Source organism: Oryctolagus cuniculus, chromosome 6 (assembly GCF_051225735.1).
Source record: "Oryctolagus cuniculus isolate XC-2025 breed Fujian yellow rabbit chromosome 6, ASM5122573v1, whole genome shotgun sequence".
NCBI lineage: Eukaryota > Metazoa > Chordata > Mammalia > Lagomorpha > Leporidae > Oryctolagus > Oryctolagus cuniculus.
The window spans coordinates 144,649,838-144,671,718 of record NC_142872.1 but is presented as its reverse complement, the minus strand read 5'-3'; the positions used below and the strand labels follow the sequence as shown (position 1 = coordinate 144,671,718).

Here is a 21,881-nt window from a genome sequence, read left to right as displayed (position 1 = left end):
ATTTGCATGAGAAACATGTTTAGAAAGTTCAGTGATGGGCCAACTTCCACAGTGCTAGTAAATATCAGACCTGGCTTTATTCCAGGGGTGTGTGATTCCAAATGCCAGGATTGTTTCATCTATCACTCTCTGTGTCAGTCATGAAAGAAAAAAAAAATTGAAAACCAGAGATATGAGCTATCTTGCTAAGAGCTACAGTCTTAGACTCCCTCTACATTTTAGCTTAATACAAGCATAAGAAAAATTTCAATGTAGAAAAGACCATGTTAATCCCAACCTAAGAATGCAAGGAGTATACCTCAAACTTGAACCTATATACTGACTCTCAAAGGATATGTCGGAGCTGTGACAAGAGGTGACAGCCCAGACAGTTCTTTGATTTGTTCAACAAATAATGCCTGCTTTGTGCCAGGTACTGTTATAATATTTGGGAATCTCCACAAATAAGAAAGACCACTGCCTTTGTGCAGGTTGCAAGCCAATAGGAAAAGACAGTAAATAAAAAGTAGACAAAATAGTGTGCTAGATGAATTTTACCTTGGCTAAGGAAACAGTAAAACAAGGTAATGAGTAATGGAAACTGAGAGGGATAATGTAGTGTTTTTAAATGGGTAGGCCAGGATCAGACTTATTGAGAAGAGAATGTTTGAGCAGAATCTTGAAGGAAGTGAAGGAATTTGCCATGTGGTTAGCTGGGAGATCATTTCAGGCAAAGTAAGAAATGAACATAGTTGGCATTTTTTGAGCAATAAGCAGGAGGCTGGTATGGTGCAAGTAGAATGTATTAGGGGATGTGGTAAAGATGTTAAAGATAGTAGGTGTCCAGATTGTGTGAGGCCTTGTAAAGCCTTTGAAAGACTTCAAATGAGAGCAGAGGAAGAACAGAAAGTCCTGTAGGTACATTTTGTACCCAGATGCCATATTCTAGGTGTGGCATAATAATATTTTCCATCGGGATTGTAGCATGTTGATGAGAAAGAGGTTAGAGTCTGGAATATTTTAATGTAGAAACTTCAGGTTTAATAGATTACCTGGGTGGGAGGGAGGAAGAAATGATAATTGTTCTATGATGAATTCAAGATTTAGAACCTGAGCAAGAGGAAATACAGTGTTTCTATCAGGTGAGATATTGTAAGTCACAGATGGGCAATTTGGGGGTAAGAATAGGAAATCTGCTTTGGACTTTGAGATATTTACTAGATACATAAATAGAACGGTGAAGTTATCGGTTGGTTGCTTGCATGATTCTGTAGATTGGGTTGAAGTCTGGGCTGGTGATGTAATTTGGCATTCACCAGTCTATATCATGGTGAGGAGAAAATAAAGCCACAAGACCCACTGGAGAGAACTGATTTGATATGTTAGATATTAGTGCATTTTTTCCAAAGACAGGATTCAAAAATTAGGGAGAGGGTCTGGCACTGTGGCATAGTAGGCTAAGCCTCTACCTGCAGTGCCAGCATCCCATATGGGTGTTTGTTCATGTCCTGGCTTCTCCTCTTCCAATCCAGCTCTCTGCTAATGGCCTGGGAAAGCAGTGAGAGATGGCCCAAGTGCTTGGGCCCCTGAACTGATGTGGGAGACCCGGAAGAATCTCCTGGCTCCTGGCTCCTGGCTTTGGATCTGCTCGGCCCTGGCTTTGTGGCCATTTATGGAATGAACCAAAAGGAAGATCTTTCTCTCTGTCCCCACCCCCCTTGTAACTCTACCTCTCAAATAAATAAATAACAAAATGTCTTTTAAAAAATCAGGGAGAAAGATGATAGAGATCCAACTTTGGCTTCAATATGAAAGAAAATTTTAAGTTGTTAATGCTTATTAGCAGTAGAGTACCCTGTTTCACAGGATGCAATTTCTGCCTGCATAAACATCCAATGAAAATCCTGAATCTAGGCTGGTGCCATGGCTCAATAGGCTAATCCTCCGCCTGCGGCACTGGCACACGGGGTTCTAGTCCCAGTCGGGGCACCGGATACTGTCCCGGTCACTCCTCTTCCTGTCCAGCTCTCTGCTGTGGCCCAAGTCCTTGGGCCCTGCACCCATATGGGACACCAGAAGGAAGCACCTGGCTCCTGGCTTCGGATCAGCGTGGTGCGCTGGCCACAGTGGCCATTAGGGGGTGAATCAATGGAAAAAGGAAGACCTTTCTCTCTGTCTCTCTCACTGTCCACTCTGCCTGTCAGAAAGAAAGAGAGAAAGAGAGAAAGAGAGAGAAAGAGAGAAAGAGAGGGAAGGGAGAGAGGGAAGGGAGAGAGGGAAGGGAGAGAGGGAAGGGAGGGAAGGGAGGGAAGGAAAGGAAATCCTGAATCTAGACCACTGTTTTCTTAACTTCATACAGCCGAAGAAGAAAAAGGAGGAGAAAGAGGGGAAGGAAAGGAGGGAGGGGTGGGGGAGGAGAAGGAGGAAGAGAAAAAAAACATTCCAGTCATTTTTAATCCAATGGCTGACATTTAATCCTTATCTGAATGAAGTTGTTTACATACATACCTCTTGATAAATTCATTACAGTTCAGGTCTGCTACTCTGGAATAAAATCCAATACTAGAAGTCTTAAAAATTCATGGAAAAGTCTCATTATGAAAAAAGTATGAATAGATTTCAAGCTCTTTTTGTGCCAAAAAATGCCTTATTTTTTAAAGATTTATTTTATTTATTTGAAAGAGTTACGCAGAGAGAGTAGAGGTAGAGAAAGAGAGGTCTTCCATCCACTGGTTCACTCCCCAATTAGCTGCAATGGGCAGAGCTGTGCCAATCCAAAGCCAGGAGCCAGGAGCTTCCTCCAGGTCTTCCCACATGGATGCAGGGGCCCAAGGACTTGGGCCATCGTCTACTGCTTTTTCAGACAATAGCAGAGAGCTGGATCATAAGTGGAGCAGCTAGGACTTGAACTGGCGCCCATATGGGATGCCAGCACTGCATGCGGTGGTTTTACCTGCTACACCACAGCGCCAGCCCCATAAATAATACCTTTTAATTCCATTCTCCATGAACTTTTTGTAGTATCCTCTTATATAGACAAGATATCTATTTAAAATGACCTAACCATATTCTTTCATGAAAGAGTCAAAGTGACACAAGATGGCATTATTAGTACTTAAAAAACGAACTAATTTAGGCTGGCGCTGAAGCTCTCTAGGCTAATCCTCCACCTGCGGTGCCGGTACCCGGGGTTCTAGTCCCGGTCGGGGCGCTGGATTCTATCCCAGTTGCTCCTCTTCCAGTCCAACTCTCTACTGTGGCCCAGAAGGGCAGTGGAGGATGGCCCAAGTGCTTGGGCCCTGCACCCCAAGGGAGATCAGGAGAAGCACCTGGCTCCTGGCTTCAGATCGGTGCAGCGCACCGGCCATAGCAGCCATTTGGGGGGCTGAACCAACAGAAGGAAGACCTTTCTCTCTGTCTCTCTCTCTCACTGTCTAATTCTGCCTGTCCAAAAAAAAAAAAAAAAATGCTGAATAGTCTGTGAACCAGCTTATTACATTTAGAAGCCCTTTTTTGAGTGCATGAGCACCAACAGCTACTAAAATAAATGATCATGGTTTGGAAGTGTTTCTATTCCCTGAACTTCTGAACTTCCTATTTTTCTCCTCCTTTACCTTTTTTCCTCTCTTTTTCCTCATTGGTCAGCCTTGAGGATAATGACAAAATAGAAACCAGTAAAACAGAGATCTGGGAACTAAAGGAAGGTCATTGCAGGATATGCAGAGAAAAAAGAGGCAAGTCTTTGAGTATATAATGATATACTGCAAATATATTTACCCTTTCCTGATGTTTAGCCATAAAGCTCACTTTTTCCTCTTGTTGGTATCAATCTAAGCATCCTCTGCTTTCTCACAACCAACCACCTGGACCTCATGTAAGCTCACCTAGTTGAGAGTTTGTACTGATATCAGGAGCTTAAACTGGCAGCAATTTTGGAGCCAGCACTGTGGTGTAGCAGGTAAAGCCACCGCCTTCAGTGCCAGCATCCCATAAGAGTGTCGGTTGCTCCACTTCCAATCCAGCTCTGTGCTATGGCCTGGGAAAGCAGTAGAAGATGGCGCAAGTCCTTGGGCCCCTGCACCCACATGGGAGGCCCAGAAGAAATTCCTGGCTTCTGGCTTTGGATCGGCGCAGCTCCGGCCGTTGAGGCCATCTGGGGAGAGAACCAGTGGACAGAAGGCTTCTCGTTCTATCTCTGTCTCTCTGTAACTGCTTTTCAAAGAGAAACAAAAATGAATCTTGATGTGAATGGAAGGGGAGAGGGAGTGGGAAAGGGGAGGGTTGCGGGTGGGAGGGATGTTATGGGGGGGAAGCCATTGTAATCCATAAGCTGTACTTTGGAAATTTATATTCATTAAATAAAAGTTTGAAAGCAAAAAATAAATAAATAAATAAATATTTTAAAAAGGCAGCATTTTCTTATAAATCGAAGCCCAATAAATTAAAAGAAAATTTCACTGCTAAACAGATAAGGGATATACAAACTACCAAAACCAAAAAACCTTTAAAGGCATTTAGAAATATGTGATTTTAATATCAAGCTTTCTATAAAATATTTAACTTTTATTACTCAAAAAGATTCAGATTTACCTATGAGAACCTACCATTTAATGATTATGAATTCTTTCCATTCAATACAAATCAGAAATTACTATAAAACATAACTGAAGTTATTATATAAGGATAAATGAAAAAAGGAATCATTTACAAAAAATATAATTTGCAAACAACCATTCTCAGAGAAATATGTATCTTGTATAAAGTCTGCAAAATAGAAAATATAGGTATTTGAAATGTACTTTCAGTGTGTCTATAAAAGACTGGGACCAAATTAGATCGGCATTGCCTGAAATTCTGCTTGGTGTCACGATGCATAGGGGTTAGGATAACAAACTGCCTCAGGCCTCTTCTAAGGCAGCAAAACAAACCAAAATCATCTCCAGGGATGTAAATTCAGGAACCATGCGGTAGCTGTGAACATAGAGAGAGAACTGGAGCCCATGCCTTTTTAATGTTTGCCTTTGGGCAGAATGTTTCCTTTCTTATTAGTTTACTATTCCTAGTAAATGTGAAATGCTTTATCTGTCTCATGAACTATTATGTTGGCTAAGGCTCCTACTGTAAAAAGTAAACTGACAGCAAACCAGAGAAAGTGAAAGTGTAGAGGGGGATGTAAAGAGAGGTATGGATGGGGGGCTGGCACTGTGGCTCACTTGGTTAATCTTCCACCTGTGGCGTGCACCGACATTCCATATGAGCACCGGGTTCTAGTCCCAGTTGCTCCCCTTCCAATCCAGCTCTCTGTTGTGGCCTGGGAGGGCAGTGGAGGATGGCCCAAGTGCTTGGGCTCCTGCACCTGCATGGGAGACCAGGAAAAACACCTGGCTCCTGGCTTTGGTTCGGCGCAGCACTGGCCGTGGTGGCCATTTGGGGAGTGAACCAATGGAAGGAAGACCTTTCTTTCTGTCTCTCTCTCACACTGTCTATAACTACCTGTCAAATAAAAGAGAAAGAGAGAGAGAGAGAGAGAGAGAGAGAGAGAGAGAGAGAGAGAGGGAGGTATGGATGTTAGGAGACAGTGGACAGGTTTGACAACTCTCTACCTCCTCTGCCTCCCTTCTGTAGGACAATATGGTAGATCAGATAGCTGTGAGTCAAGCAGATGCTTTTTGTTGTTCCAATTCAAATATAGAAGTGAAATTTTTTAAAAAAAAAATTATCGAAAGAATTAGAGAGAGAGAGAGAGAGAGCTCTTCCATCATTTGGCTCACTCCCCAGACTGCTGCAACAGTCAAGGTTGGGCCAGGCAGAAGCCAGGAGCTTCATCTGGGTCTCCCACGTGGATATTAGGGCCACAGGTACTTGGGACTTTTTTTGCTATTTGTCCCAGTCTATTAGCATGGATTTGGGTCAGAAGTGGAGCACTAGGGGCGTGAATTGGCACCCTTATGGAATGCAGACATTGCAGGTGGTGGCTTTACCTGCTATACTACAATGCCAGCTGCTTTTAAAATTTGTATTAATATAAAGATAACAGATTTCATGTTTCATAGGTATAATTCTAAGAGGATAAATGAACTTCCTTCCTTTCTTTCTTTCCCTCTCTCAATACCCCTCCTTCCTTTTTATTTTCTTTTATATTTGCAAAAATATAATTTTAGTTCACTCTGTGATGACAGGCTTAATACACAACTAACCATGATATCCAGCAAGTAAAAAGTAGAAAGACCACAGCTCCGCAGGAATATAAACAAGGGCTAAAAACAACAATCAAATCACAAGATGTCTGATTCATTCCTATAAATTTTTTTGTATTCTATATTAACTACCACATATCAGAGAAAACATATGATATTTGTCTTTGGGGATCTGGCTTATTTTACTAAGCATAATGGTTTCCAGTGTCATCCATTTTGTTGCAAAAGACAGTATTTCAGGGTGCTGTGGTACAGTGGGTTAAAACCCCAGCCTGCAGCACTGGAATCCAATGTAGGCACAGTTTGAGTCCCAGCTACTCCACTTCTGATCCAGCTCTCTGCTAAGGTGCCTGGGAAAGCAGTAGAGGACCACCCAAGTCCTTGTGCCTCTGCACCCATGTGGAAGACCTGGAGGAAGCTCCTGGCTCCTGGTTTTATATCAGGTCAGCTCCTGCCATTAAGGCCATTTGGGGTGTAAACCAGTGGGTGGAAGACCTCTCTCTCTGTCTCTCCCTCTCTCTATAACTTTACCTCTCAAACAAATAAGTAAAATCTTGAAAAAAAAAATCAATGCCTGAACCTTTGAGTTTACAGCATTCCAGGCAAGTAAAAGAGTATTTTCTGAAGAAAATACAACCATATCATTAAGTAATGTCCTCAGAACTCTGAATATAAGATAAAAGGAAAACTCACAGCAAAGCCCTCCTTAGTGGACTGGTGAGGTTCCTTGTTTTCTTGTCCCATTCAAGTAAGTCTCTACTTGAAACCTAATTGAATGGGCTGGTCCTGGTATAGAGGATCCTCCATTTCCTAGGAAATGAGCAAGTAAAATATGGCCTTAAAGGAAGGAAGAAGTTTAGGATACTGATGTATAAGCAATTTATCCTCCTGCTTTCCCACCTAATTTACAGCCGTCTGTGACTGGTTTATAGTTTTCAAAAGATGTGATTAGCTTTACTTGCAAGAGTTCTGGGGTAATGATGTATCAGCTATAAACTCATTCAGCTAATCTGAAGGAAAAATTTTAGAGCAGGAAAGAGATTCAGAGGTGCTGACTTGTGAAACACAATGGCAAGTGCATTTGCTAGCTAAAAGATCTAAGAGTTTAGCTTCCTAATTGTACCAAGGAAGGGAAGTAATGAAGTACCAAAAGGAAAAGCTACATTTCAACAAAAACAGAAACAGAAACTTAGTCATTTGCACCCTCAAAATCGAAGGTCTTTCTCTCTTATCAAAATTAGAAAAAAATACAACTATATTTTCTATGGTTTCTTTTTTAGGGTTTTTGAAGGTTTTTATTTAATGAATACAGATTTCATATGTACAGCTTTAGGAATATAGTGTTTCTTCCCCCTATTCTCACCCTCCCACCCCCATTCCCATCTCACCTCCTACTTCCTCTCCTGACATTTTTCATTAAGATTTGTTTTCATTGACTTTATATACAGAAGACCAACTCTATACTAAGTAGAGATTTCAACCATTTGCACCCACACAGGCACACAAAGTATAAATTACAGTTTGAAGACAAGTTTTGCCATTAAATCTCATAGTATACCTCATTAAAGACAGAGATCCTACGTGGGGAGTAAATACACAGTAACATCTGTTATTAACAATTAACACTCTTATTTTTGACATCAGTGATCACCTGAGGCTCTTGATATGAGCTACCAATGCTATGGAAGTCTTTTGAGTCCACAAACTCCATCAGTATTTAGACAAGGCCATATGCAAAGTGGAAGTTCTCTCCTCCCTTCAGAAAAAAGTACATCCTTCTTTGATGGCCCCTTCTTTCCACTAGAATCTCACTCACAGATCTTTCATGCAGAACAGTTTTTGCCACTGTGTGTTGGCTTTCCATGCCTGAAATGCTCTCATGAGATTTTTCAGCCAGATCTGAATGCTTTCGGGACTGATTCTGAGGTCAGAGTGCTGTTTAGGGTGTTTGTCTGCTGTATGGACTGCTTCCCATGTTGGAACTTTCTTTCCTTTGTAATTCTATCATTATCAGACACTTGATCTTATTTATGTGATCCCTCTGACTTTTGATCCTATGTATATGATCAATTCCACACTTAATAAGATCACTTTATCACATGAGATAGGATTAGTGTCACCCAGCTAAATGGGATTTGGAGTCCCATGGCAAGTTTTTAGCTTACCCTTAGGGGTAAGTCTGTGGGAATATGTGCTAATCTGTACAACTCCTCCATCTCTCATTTCCACTCTTATTTTAAATTGGAATCTATTTTCAATTGACTTAGTAAACCTATGATTAATTCTATGTTAAGGAGAGTTCAACCAATGGTATAAAGTACAAAAAAAGAATGAAAAAAATTAAAATAAAATGAAATTAAATACTAAACTGTTCCTCGACAGTCAAGACAAGGACTGTTCAAGTAATTGCTTCTTGTAGTGTCAGTTTCACCTCTACAAGTTACCTTTAAGGAACTCTGTTAGTTTTCACAGATCAGGGAGAACATATGGTATTTGTCCCTTTGGGACTGGCTTATTTCACTATGTTTTCCAGATTCATCCATTTTGTTGCAAATGACCAGAATTTTTTTTTACTGGTGTGTAGTATTCCATAGAGTACATATCCCATAGTTTCTTTTTCCAGTCTTCCATTGATGGGCATTTAGGTTAACTATATGCCTTGGCTATTGTGAACTGAGCTACAATAAACATGGAGGTGCAGATGACTGTTTTATTAGCTGATTTCAGTTCCTTTGGATAAATTCCAAAGAGGGAGATGGCTGGGTCACATTGTATATCTGTTTCAGATATCTGAAGTATCTCTAAGTTATCTTCCATAGTGGCTTTACCAGTTTGCATTCCAATAATGGTGGATTAGGGTACTTTTTTCCTATATCCACACCAGCATTTGTTTTTGTTGATTTCTATATAAAAGCCATTCTAGCTAGAATGAGGTGAAACCTCACTGTAATTTTTTTTAACTTTTATTTCATGAATATAAATTTCCAAAGTACAGCTTATGGATTACAATGGCTTCCCCCCGCATAAATTCCCTCCCACCCACAACCCTCCCCTTTCCCGCTCCCCCTCCCCTTCCATTCACATCAAGATTCATTTTCAATTCTCTTTATATACAGAAGATCAACTTAGCATATATTAAGTAAAGGTTTCAACAGTTTGCACCCACACAGAAACACAAAGTGAAAAATACTGTTTGAGTACTAGTTATAGCATTAAATCACAATGTAAAGCACATTAAGGACAGAGATCCTACATGAGGAGTAAGTGTACAGTGACTCCTGTTGTTGACTTAACAAATTAACACTCTTGTTTATGGCATAGTAATCACCCTAGGCTCTTGTCATGAGTTGCTAAGGCTATGGAAGCCTTTTGAGTTCACCAACTCTGATCATATTTAGACAAGGTCGTAGTCAAAGTGGAAGTTCTCTCCTCCCTTCAGAGAAAGGTACCTCCTTCTTTGATGAACTGTTCTTTCCACTGGGATCTCACTCGCAGAGATCTTTCATTTAGGTCATTTTTTTTTTTTTTTTGCCAGGGGGTCTTGGCTTTCCATGCCCGAAATACTCTCATGGGCTTTTCAGCTGGATCTGCATGCCTTAAGGGCTGATTCTGAGGCCAGAATGCTGTTTAGGACATCCGCTATTCTATGAGTCTGCTGTGTATCTTGCTTCACATGTTGGATTGTTCTCTCCCTTTTTTATGCTATCGGTTAGTATTTGCAGACACTAGTCTTGTTTATGTGCTCCCTTTGACTCTTAGTCCTATCATTATGATCAATTGTGAACAGAAATTGATCACGTGGACTAGTGAGATGGCATTGGTACATGCCACCTTGATGGGATTGAATGTTTCTAACTCTATCATTTGGGGCAAGTCAGCTTGAGCATGTCCCAAATTGCACATCTCTTCCCTCTCTTATTCCCACTCTTATATTTACCAGCGATCACTTTTCAGTTAAGTTTCAACACTTAAGAATAACTGTGTATTGATTACAGAATTCAACCAAGCGTATTAAGTAGAACAAACAAAAAAAAATAGGGACAACGTATTAAGTTATTCATCACCAGTCAGGGCAAGGACTGATCAAGTCACCATTTCTCATAGTGTTCATTTCACTTTAACAGGTTTCCTTTTTGGTGCTCAGTTAGTTGTCACCGATCAGGGAGAACATATGATATTTGTCCCTTTGGGACTGGCTTATTTCACTCAGCATAATGTTTTCCAAATTCCTAACATGGATCACTTTTCAGTTAAAATTTAAACACCTAAGAATAATTGTGTGTTAATTACAGAGTTCAACCAATGGTACTAGAACAAAAAAAAATACTAAAATGGATAAAGTATTACATTGTACATCAACAGTCAGGACAAGAGCTGATCAAGTCACTGTTTCTCATAGTGTCCATTTCACTTCAACAAGTTCCCCCTTTGGTGCTCAGTTAGTTGTCGCTGATCAGGGAGAACATATGATATTTGTCCCTTTGGGACTGGTTTAATTCACTCAGCATAATGTTTTCCAGATTCCTCCATCTTGTTGCAAATGACCGGGTATCATTGTTTTTTACTGCTATATAGTATTCTATAGAGTGCATGTCCCATAATTTCTTTATCCTGTCTACTGTTGATGGATATTTGGGTTGGTTCCAGGTCTTAGCTATTGTGAATTGAGCTGCAATAAACATTAAGGTGCAGACAGCTTTTTTGTTTGCCAATTCAATTTCCTTTGGGTAAATTCCAAGGAGTGGGATGGCTGGGTTGTATGGTAGGGTTATATTCAGGTTTCTGAGGAATCTCCAAACTGACATCCATAGTGGCTTGACCAGTTTACATTCCCACCAACAGTGGGTTAGTGTCCCTTTTTCCCCACATCCTCTCCAGCATCTGTTGTTGGTAGATTTCTGAATGTGAGCCATTCTAACTGGGGTGAGGTGAAACCTTATTGTGGTTTTGATTTGCATTTCCCTGATTGCTAGTGATCTTGAACATTTTTTCATGTGCCTGTTGGCCATTTGGATTTCCTCTTTTGAAAAATGTCTATTTAGGTCCTTGGCCCAACTCTTCAGTGGGTTGTTTGTTTTGATGTTGTGGAGTTTCTTGATTTCTTTGTAGATTCTGGTTATCAACCCTTTATCTGTTGCATAGTTTGCAAATATTTTTTCCCATTCTGTAAGTTGTTTCTTCACTTTCCTGACTCTATCCTTTGCAGTACAGAAATTTCTCAACTTGATGCAGTCCCAAATGTTAATTTTGGCTTTGACTACCTGTGAAGTCTTTGCCATTACCTATATCTTGCAGGGTTTCTCCAATGTTCTCTAATAATTTGATGGTTTCGGGTCATAGATTTAAGTCTTTAATCCATGTTGAGTGGATTTTTGTGTAAGGTGAAAGGTAGGGGTCTTGCTTCATGCTTCTGCACATGGAAATCCAGTTTTCCCAGCAGCACCATTTATTGAATAGACTGTCCTTACTCCAGGGATTGGTTTTCGATCCTTGATAAAATATAAGCTGGCTGTAGATGTTTGGATTGATTTCTGGTGTTTCTATTCTGTTCCATTAGTCTATCCATCTGTTTCTGTACCAGTACCATGCTGTTTTGATAACAACTGCCCTGTAGTATGTCCTCAGATCTGGTCTTGTGATGCTTCCAGCTTTGTTTATGTTGTACAAGATTGCTTTAGCTATTCGAGGTCTCCTGTGTCTCCATATGAATTTCAGCATCTTTTTTTCCAGATCTGAGAAGAAGGTCTTCAGTATCTTGATTGGGATTGCATTGAATGTATAAATTGCTTTTGGGAGAATGGACATTTTGATGATATTGATTCTTCCAATCCATGAGCATGGAAGATTTTTCCATTTTTTGGTATCCTCTTCTATTTCTTTCCTTAAGGCTTTGTAGTTTTCATCGTAGAGATCTTTAACGTCCTTGGTTAAGTTTATTCCAAGGTATTTGATTGTTTATGTAGCTATGGTGAATGGCATTGATCTTAGAAGTTCTTCTTTTTTTTTCACTTTTTTTTTTTATTATTTTTGACAGGCAGAGTGGACAGTGAGAGAGAGAGACAGAGATAGAAAGGTCTTCCTTTGCCGTTGGTTCACCCTCCAATGGCCACCGCTGCAGCCGGCGCACCGCGCTGATCCGATGGCAGGAGCCAGGATCCAGGTGCTTTTCCTGGTCTCCCATGGGGTGCAGGGCCCAAGCACCTGGGCCATCCTCCACTGCACTCCCTGGCCATAGCAGAGAGCTGGCCTGGAAGAGGGGCAACCGGGACAGAATCCAGCGCCCCGACCGGGACTAGAACCCGGTGTGCCGGCGCCGCAAGGTGGAGGATTAGCCTATTGAGCCACGGCGCCGGCTCAGAAGTTCTTCTTCAGCTGTGGCATTGCCTGTGTATACAAAGGCTATTGATGTTTGTGCATTGATTTTATATCCTGCAACTTAGCCAAACTCTTCCATGAGTTCCAATAGTCTCTTAGTAGAGTCCTTTAGGTCCCCTAAATAAAGAATCATATCATCTGCAAAGAGGGATAGTTTGAGTTCTTCCTTACCAATTTGTATCCCTTTAATTTCTTTTTCTTGCCTAATATCTCTGGCTAAAACTTCCAGCACTATATTGAATAGCAGTGGTGAGAGTGGGCATCCCTGTCTGGTACCAGATGTCAGTGGAAATGCTTCCAACTTTTCCCCATTCAATAGGATGTTGGCCGTGGGTTTTTCATAAATTGCTTTTATTGTATTGAGGAATGTTCCTTCCATACCCAGTTTGCTTAGAGTTTCATCATGAACGGGTGTTGTATTTTATCAAATGCTTTCTCTGTATCTATTGAGATAATCATATGGTTTTTCTTCAGCAGTCTGTTAATGTGGTGTATCACGTTGATTGTTTTGCGCACATTGAACCATCCCTGCATACCAGGGATAAATCCCACTTGGTCTGGGTGGATGATCTTTCCGATGTGTTGTTGCATTCTATTGGCCAGAATTTTATTGAGGATTTTTGCATCAAAATTCATCAGGGATATTAGTCTGTAATTCTCTTTCAATGCTACATCTTTTTCCGGCTTAGGAATTAAGGTGATGCTGCCTTCATAGAAAGAATTTGGGAGGATTCTCTCTTTTTCGATTGTTCTGAATAGTTTGAGAAGAACTGGAGTCAGTTCTTTAAATGTCTGGTAGAATTCAGCAGTGAATCCATCCGGTCCTGGGCTTTTCTATGTTGGGAGGGCCTTTATTACTGTTTCAATTTCTGTCTCAGTTATGGGTCTGTTTAGGTTTTCTGTGTCTTCCTGGTTCAATTTAGGTAGGTTGCATATGTCCAGGAATCTATCCGTTTCTGATAGGTTTCCCTGTTTGCTGGCATACAAGTCCTTGTAGTAATTTCTGATGATTCTTTTTATTTCTGTGGTGTCTGTTGTTACATTTCCTTTTTCATCTCTGATTTTATTGATTTGGGTCTTTTCTCTTCTTTTTTTAGTTAGTTGGGCCAACGGGGTGTCAATTTTGTTTATTTTTTTCAAAAAACCAGCTCCTCGTTTGGATGATTTTTTGTAATGTTTTTGTGGATTCAATCCTGTTGATTTCTGCTCTGATTTTAATTATTTCTCTTCTCCTACTAGATTTGGGTCTGGTTTGCTGCAGATTTTCTAGATCCTTGAGATGATTTGAAAGCTCATCTATTTGGTGTCTTTCCAATTTCTTGATGTAGGCACCTATTGATATAAAATTTCCTCTTAACACTGCTTTTGGTGTATCCCATGTTTTGGTATGTTGTGTTGTTATCCTCATTTTTCTTCCAGAAAATTTTTGATTTCTCTTTTAATTTCTTCTATGACCCATTGTTCATTCAGGAGCATGTTGTTCAATCTCCATTTGTTTGCATATGCTCTAGGGATTCCTGAGTTGCTAATTTCTAACTTCATTCCTTAATGGTCTGAGAAGCTGCATGATATGATTCTAATTCTTTTGAATTTGCTGGGACTTGCTTTATGGCCTAGTATGTGGTCAATTCTAGAGAAGGGTCCATGTACTGCTGAGAGAATGTAAATGCTTTATGTGTAGGATGAATATTTCTGCAGATATCTGTTAGATCCATTTGGGCTATAGTGTCGTTTAAATCTACTGTCTCCTTGTTGATCTTCTGTCCTGTTGATCTGTCTATTTCTGAGAGTGGAGTATTGAAGTCCCCCAGTACTATTGTATTGGGGTCTAAGTCTCCCTTGAAGTCCCTTAACAAATCTTTTAAATAAACCGGTGCCCTGTAATTAGGTGCATATTCATTGATAATCGTTATATCTTCCTATTGAATTGTTCCCTTAATCATTATATAATGCCCTTCTTTGTCTCTCCTGACAGTTTTTGCGGTAAAGTTTAAGTTGTCCGATATTAAGATGGGTACGCCCACTCTTTTTTCATTTCTGTTGGCATGGTATATCTTTTTCCAGACTTTCTCTTTCAGTCTGTATGTATCTTTGTTGGAAAGATGTGTTTCTTGTAAGCAGCAAATAGATGGGTTTTGTTCCTTAACCCAGTCAGCCAATCGGTGTCTTTTACCTGGACAGTTCAGGCCATTAACGTTCAATGTGACTATTGATAAGTAATAACTTTGCCCTGCCATTTGCCAAAGATATTTTCTAATATATGTTTGAAATTTCATGTGATCTTTTGCTGTGAGCTTTCCTTCATTTACCTTCTCTCATATTGATGACTGTGTTTCTGTGTTTCTGTGTGTAACACATCTTTAAGCATCTTTTGCAGGGCTGGACGAGTGGTGACAAATTCTTTCAACTTCTGTTTGCTGTGAAAGGTCTTTATTTCACTTCCTTCACAAATGAGAGCTTTGCAGGATATAATATTCTGGGCTGGCAGTTTTTCTCTCTTAGTAGCTGGGCTATATCTCGCCATTCCCTCCTAGCTTGTAGGCTTTCTGATGAGAAGTCAGCTGTGAGTCTAATTGGAGAACCTCTGAGATTAATCTGATGTTTCTCTCTTGCACATTTTAGGACCTTTTCTTTCTGTTTCACTGTGGTGAGTTTAATTACAACGTGTTGTGGTGAGGATCTCTTTTGGTTTGTTTATTAGGGGTTCTATGAGCTTCCTGTACTAGGATGTCTGTGTCCTTCTCTAAACCTGTGAAATTTTCTGCTAGTATCTCACTAAAAAGGCCTTCTAATCCTTTCTCCCTCTCCATGCCTTCAGGAACTCCTAGAACCCGAATGTTGCGTTTTTTAATGGTATCCTGTAGATTCCCGACAATATTTTTTAGATTTCTAATTTCCTCTTCTTTTCTTTGGTCTGACTGTATACTTTCCTGTTCTCCGTCTTCTAAGTCCGATATTCTCTCTTCTGCTTCACCCATTCTGTTTTTAAGGCTCTCTAATGTGTTTGTCATTTGATCTATTGAATTCTTCATTTCATTATGATTTCTCATCACTATCACAGTTTCATGTTCTACTAGTTGTTTCATTTCATTTTGATTCCTCCTTAATATTTCATTTCCATGCGAGAGATTATCTATCTTGTCCATTAAGGATTTCCGAAGTTCAAGTTTTTGAGAACTTCTTAGTTCTCTTATCAATTTTTTGAGATCCACTTCTTGCATTTCTTCTATCTCATCATCTTCATAATCTTGAATTGGGGTGTCTTTTTCATTTGGGGGTGTAATAGTGTTTTCCTCATTCTTGTTATTTGGTTTCTGCATTTGTTTGGCATATTGGAGATATTCTTTGGTTTCTTCACTGTGGTGTTTTTTCTCATTATACTATGACTCTAGATTAAGTGGACTGTCTGCTTTTGATGGATCCTTAGAGGCTGTGATGGGTGTGGCCAGAGAGCTCTGTTTGGTTCTTCAGGGTTGAGGTGTTTCTTTTGTTTTTTGTTTTGTTTGTTTGTTTGTTTGTTTTGACTCAGTTGGGAAGTAATTCCACACAGCTGAGTGGAATTGAGGGTAGTTGATGTATGAAATCTGGTCCCTGTGGGTATTCATCTGTTCTACCCCAGGGACCACACAAAGAGTTTACGCAGCCCTCAGTGTGGTCTCAAATTTCTCTGCAGTCTCTCACCAGGTTGCCCAGGTTACCGAGTTTGTGTGCTTGGTGATTTCTCTCGCCCTGCCTGAGATTTTCGCAGTCTCAGTTCGTTAGCTCCACACTTTCACCAGGTCTTAACCTCCTGTTATTTCTCCCTACCAGAGTCAGGTTTTTTGCTTGGCTAATGGCGGGTGCCGCTTTATATCGTAAAATGGCACCTGCTCTTTGTCTTGCTGGGCTTTGTAAGCTGAGTGGAGAGAGAGGCTAATGTCCATGCCGGTTCCCCTTATTTATTCATTTTTTTCTCTCCACCAGTCAGCCTGGTGAACTTTCCCCAGTGGGGCTTCAGGCCTCGTTCCCTCTAGGCTCTTTCTGCCTTTCCTCGCCAATGTCTCGGGTTACCGAGGTTTTTGTCTCACCTCCCCTTCCAGTGCTCACGCGCAGACTCTATGGCTGGGCTCCCACGGCTCGGCTTCCACGCGGTGGGCGACCTTGCTCTCCCCGTAGGTCCTCCGTGTCACATCCACTAGATCCGGAAGAGTTTCCTCTGCAATTTTTTCCTGAGCCTTTTCCTGAGGGTACAGTAACTCCACTTTTATTAAACTATCTTTTCCCGGACTATCGGTGCATGCCTTCACTATTCCGCCATCCTTGGCTCCCTCTCCCCCTCATTGTAGTTTTGATTTATATCTCTCTGATGGCTAGTGATGCTGATTATTTTTTCACGTGTCTATAGGCCATTTGGATTTCCTTTTTTGAGAAATGTCTGTTTAAGTCCTTTGCCCACTTCTTGACTTGGTTGTTTGCTTTGCTATTATTGAGTTTCTTAATCACTTTATATATTCTGGTTGCTAATCCTTCATCAGTTGCATGGTTTGCAAATAATTTCTCCCATTCTGTTAATTGCCTCTTTGCTTTCCTATTTCTTTTGCTATACAGAATCTTCTCAATTTAATGTAATCCCACTTGTTAATCTTGGTTTTTATTGCCTGTGCCTCTGGAGTCTTTTCCAGGAATTCTTTGGCTATACTGGTATCTTACAGGGTTTCCTTAATGCTCTCTAGGAATTTGATGGTATTGGGTCGTAGATGTAGGTCTTTAATCCATTTTGAATGAATTTTTGTGTAAGGTGTAAGGTGTAAGGTATGGGTCCTGCTTCGTATTTCTGTATGTGGAAATCCAGTTTTCCCAGCACCATCTGTTGACAAGGCTGTCCTTGCTCCAGGGAGTGGTTTTAGCTCCTTAGTCGAATGTAAGTTGGTTATACATGGTTGGATTGATTTCTGGTGTTTCTGTTCTCTTCCATTGGTCTATGCATCTGTTTTTGTACCAGTAGCATGCTGTTTTGATTATAACTGCTTTGTAGTTTGTCTTTAAATCTGGTATTGTGATGCCTCCAACTTTGTCTTTGTTGTATATGATTGCTTTAGCTATCTGAGGTCTCTTGTGTTTCCAAATGAATTTCACCATCATTTTTTCTAGATCTAAGAAGAATGTCTTTGGTATTTTGATTAGTATTTCATTGAATTCATATATTATTTTTGGAAGAATTGACAGTTTGATGATATTGATACTTCTGATCCATGAACATGGAAGTTTTTTCCATTTTTTATGTGCTCTTCTATTTCTTTATTTCAAGTTTTGTAACTCTTGTTGTAGAGATATTTGACTTCCTTGATTAAATTTATTCCAATGTATTTAATTTTTTGTAGCTATTGTGAATGGGATTGATTGTAGAAGTTCTTTCTCAGCCATGGCATTGTCTTTGTATACAAAGGCTGTTTTTTGTGTATGTGTTGATTTTATATCCTGCTATTTTACCAAACTCTTCTATGAGTTCCAGTATTCTCCTAGTGGAGTCTTTTAGTTCCTCTATATATATATAATATCATCTAAAAATAAGGATATTTTGACTTCATCCTTACCGATCTGAATCCCTTGGATTTCTTTTTCTTGCCTAATGGCTCTGGCTAAAACTTCCAGAACTGTATTGAATAGCAGTGGAGAGAGTGGGCATGCTTGTCTGGTTCCAGATCTCAATGGGAATGCTTCCAGCTTTTCCCCATTCAATAGGATGCTGGCCGTGGGTTGGTCATAATTTGCCTTGATTGTCTTGAGGAATGTTGCTTCTATACCAAATTTCGTTAGAGTTTTCATCATGAAAGGGTGTTGTATTTTATCGAATGCTTTCTCTGCCTCTGTTGAGATAATCAGATGGTTTTTGTTCTTTGATTTGTTAATGTGATGTATCACATTGATTGATTTGCGAATGTTGAACCATCCCAGCATTACCAGGGATAAAACCCACTTGTTCTGGGTGAATGATCTTCCTAACGTGTTGTTGAATTCGATTGGATAGAATTTTGTTGAGGATTTTTGCGTCTGTCTTCATCAGGGAAATTAATTTGTAGTTTTCTTGCTCTGTTGTATCTTTTCCAGATTTAGGGATTAAGGTGATGCTGGCTTCATAGAAGGAATTTGGAAGGATTCTCTCCCTTTCAATTGTTTTGAATAGCTTGAGTGAATTGGAGTTAATTCTTTAAATGTTTGGTAGAATTCAGCAGTGAAGCCATCCGGTCCTGGGCTTTCCTTTTTTGGGAGGGCCTTTATTACTAACTCAGTTTCTGTTTCGGTTATGGGTCTGTTGATATGATGTGACTTAGGGCTGAGTGAGTGGCAAGCAGATATGTTTTTTTATGAGCTGCAAACTCACAATACATCAGGGTGCAGCAGCAAGCACTGGACTCAGGACTGACTTCCAATCAAATAGTAAGGCAAGTCTGTGAACACTAACTCCATGAAAAATGTCATTAATTCATTCATTGACTCTTTTCACATGTATGGAGTATCTGTCAAAATCAAGACATTCAGGATCAGAGCTGTAGTATAGAAGGTTAAGCCTTTGCCTGCAGTGCCAGCATCCCATACAGGCATCAGTTCCAGTCCCGCTGCTCCACTTCCAATCCAACTCCTTGGAAAGCAGCAGAAGGTGGCCCAAGTACTTGGGTCCTTGCACCCACCTGGGAGACCCAGAAGAAGTTCCTGGCTCCTGGCTTCAGCCTGGCCCAGCCCCAGCCATTGCAACTATTTGGGGAGTAAATCAGTGAATGGAAGATTCCCTCTGTCTCTCTCCCTCCCTCTATCTCCCTCCCTCCTTCCCTCCCTCTCACTCTGTATCTCTGCTGTTCAAATAAATAAATCTTTGAAAACAAAACAACAAGAAAGCAAAACATTCAGGGTAATCCTTGTAGAAACATATAACAATGTTTTACTTATCAGAGTTGCAAAAAGTAATTAGTCCCACAAACTGTTGAAATCTTTACTTAGTATATACTAAGTTGATCTTCTGTATATAAAGATAATTGAAAATGAATATTGATGAAGAATGGGATGGGAGAGGGAGTGGGAGATGGGATGGTTGCGGGAGGGAGGGAGGTTATGGGGGGGGGGAGCCTCTATAATCCAAAAGTTGTACTTTCAAAATTTATATTTATTAAATAAAAGTTTAAAAAAAGGAAACAAAGTCTAAAAAAAGTAATTACCCCCAAATCTTAGTGGTATGAGAAAATTGTTTACAATGCTCATGGATTAGTGGTCAGAAATTGACTTAGGGGACAGCTTTCCCTGCATCTTGGTGTCTGAGGTATCTTGAGTGAAGATTGTTGACTAGAGTCATCTGAATCTTGTTTATTCATTTGTCCAGTGTTTGGTGGTGGCTGTTAGAGGGGACTGACCAAAACCCTGACATGTGGTCACTTTGTGTGACCTGGGCTTCCTAACTCCACTGTAGCTGGGTCCCAAGGATGAATGTTAGAGTATGTGCACCAGGTAGAACTTGTTTCTTTTATGACACAGCAGAACGCATATAGCATTCATTCCTCTGTACCCTTTCTTGAGGACAGTCCCATACCCTGCCAAAATTCAAGGGGAGGAAACATCAACCTCAAATATCAGTGAGTATTTGAATGTAAAACAGAGACACATATATATGGACACACAGACACATGCATAGTGTATATAAATGTATTCACACATTAAAAAATCACCTGTGAAAAATATAATCTATCACATTTTAAAAGAATAAAATTATACTACAAAGTAAAAAATGTTAAGTATTATTTGTGATTATTTTGTAAGTGATTTGGTCTAAAAAAATCATACGACTGGAAATGCATTAAAAAAATAACACTTGAGAAATGTGCTTTCCAAAAATCCCAAATAAAATTCTACTTAATAAAGTATTAAAATATATTAAATGAATAAAATATCAAATAAATTATATTCTTTTGCCATAAAATAAAGATAAACATAATGGAAATAAAACAGAAGAGTTAGTAGATGCTATATACTTAAATTAGATGCTATAAAGTTATTAAATGTATTTGCTGATTTCTGTTGAAGGGTCTGAAACTGACATGAGCCTTCTGTTTGACAAAAAAAAATGTTGGCAGGTGTTTGAAATATGTTAAATATAGTTATACCTTAAAAAATTCATGGAAACAGTGAATTAAAAAGTAAATTTATTTTGGTGCAAAAATTTTGAAATCAATCCATAGTTTTTTCATTATGTGCATTTTCCATGAACATTTAGAATACCCACTCTTGTACCTCTTCCAAGTTCAGCTTCTCTTCCTGCCTTAATCTGAAAGATTGAAAGAGAAATGAAAGAACATGATTCTAAGTGAAAAGTGTAGTAATAATTAAGGGTCAATCTTTGTACCATTCAATACTATAGCCCTACTTTTTTAGCAAACACTCCTCCAGAATGGTAAAAATTATTGACAATAAAGCTCTCATCTAACCTCAGTCAAATTCCTGGGATCTGTGAGGGACATGAGTGTCTGGCAACATGTTGGTGCTTATGTTCTTTTTTTTTTTTTTTTTTTTTATTATTTTTTGACAGGCAGAGTGGACAGTGAGAGAGAGAGACAGAGAGAAAGGTCTTCCTTTGCCGTTGGTTCACCCTCCAATGGCCGCCACAGCCAGCGCGCCGCGGCCGGCGCACCGCGCTGATCCGATGGCAGGAGCCAGGAGCCAGGTGCTTTTCCTGGTCTCCCATGGGGTGCAGGGCCCAAGCACCTGGGCCATCCTCCACTGCACTCCCTGGCCACAGCAGAGGGCTGGCCTGGAAGAGGGGCAACCGGGACAGAATCCGGCGCCCCGACCGGGACTAGAACCCGGTGTGCCGGCGCCGCAAAGCAGAGGATTAGCCTAGTGAGCCGCGGCGCCGGCCGGTGCTTATGTTCTAATAAGTGTATTTGTATCCTGCCTTTTGTCAAAGGCTGTGCCCTTCACATCTCTTTGTTTTCCTCCTCAACATTTCCACGAATGATCCAGTGAGCAATAAAAGCTCTTAGCTGGTTGGAGTCTCTATAAAGCCTGACTACCCCCTTATCTTACTACCATTCCCCACATGCTGGTGGAATTGACTTTTTGCTTCCCCACAGTGGCATAATTAACATTCCCAGGTTTTATAGCTCCCCCCTCCCACCAAGTGCACATAGACTTCCAATTTTTGGTATGTAGATATCTTAATCCTATAGCATTCATTCCTAAAACAAGTATTAGTATCTGCTGGGACAAATATTGTACACAGCCCTAGAGATGTCAGGGGCAAGAGATGGACAACTTGGAATACAAAGAAAGATACTTGGTGGCAACTCTTTTCCCCCTTAAAGTTTT

At 40.1% G+C, this 21,881-nt stretch overlaps 1 protein-coding gene across 21 annotated transcripts in view; it reads left to right on the top strand.

Moving 5' to 3' along the window:
• Window positions 1-21,881, top strand: part of SAMD12 (sterile alpha motif domain containing 12) — a 490,839-nt gene that overhangs the window by 203,692 nt on the left and 265,266 nt on the right. The gene's annotated exons all lie outside the window — the stretch shown is intronic.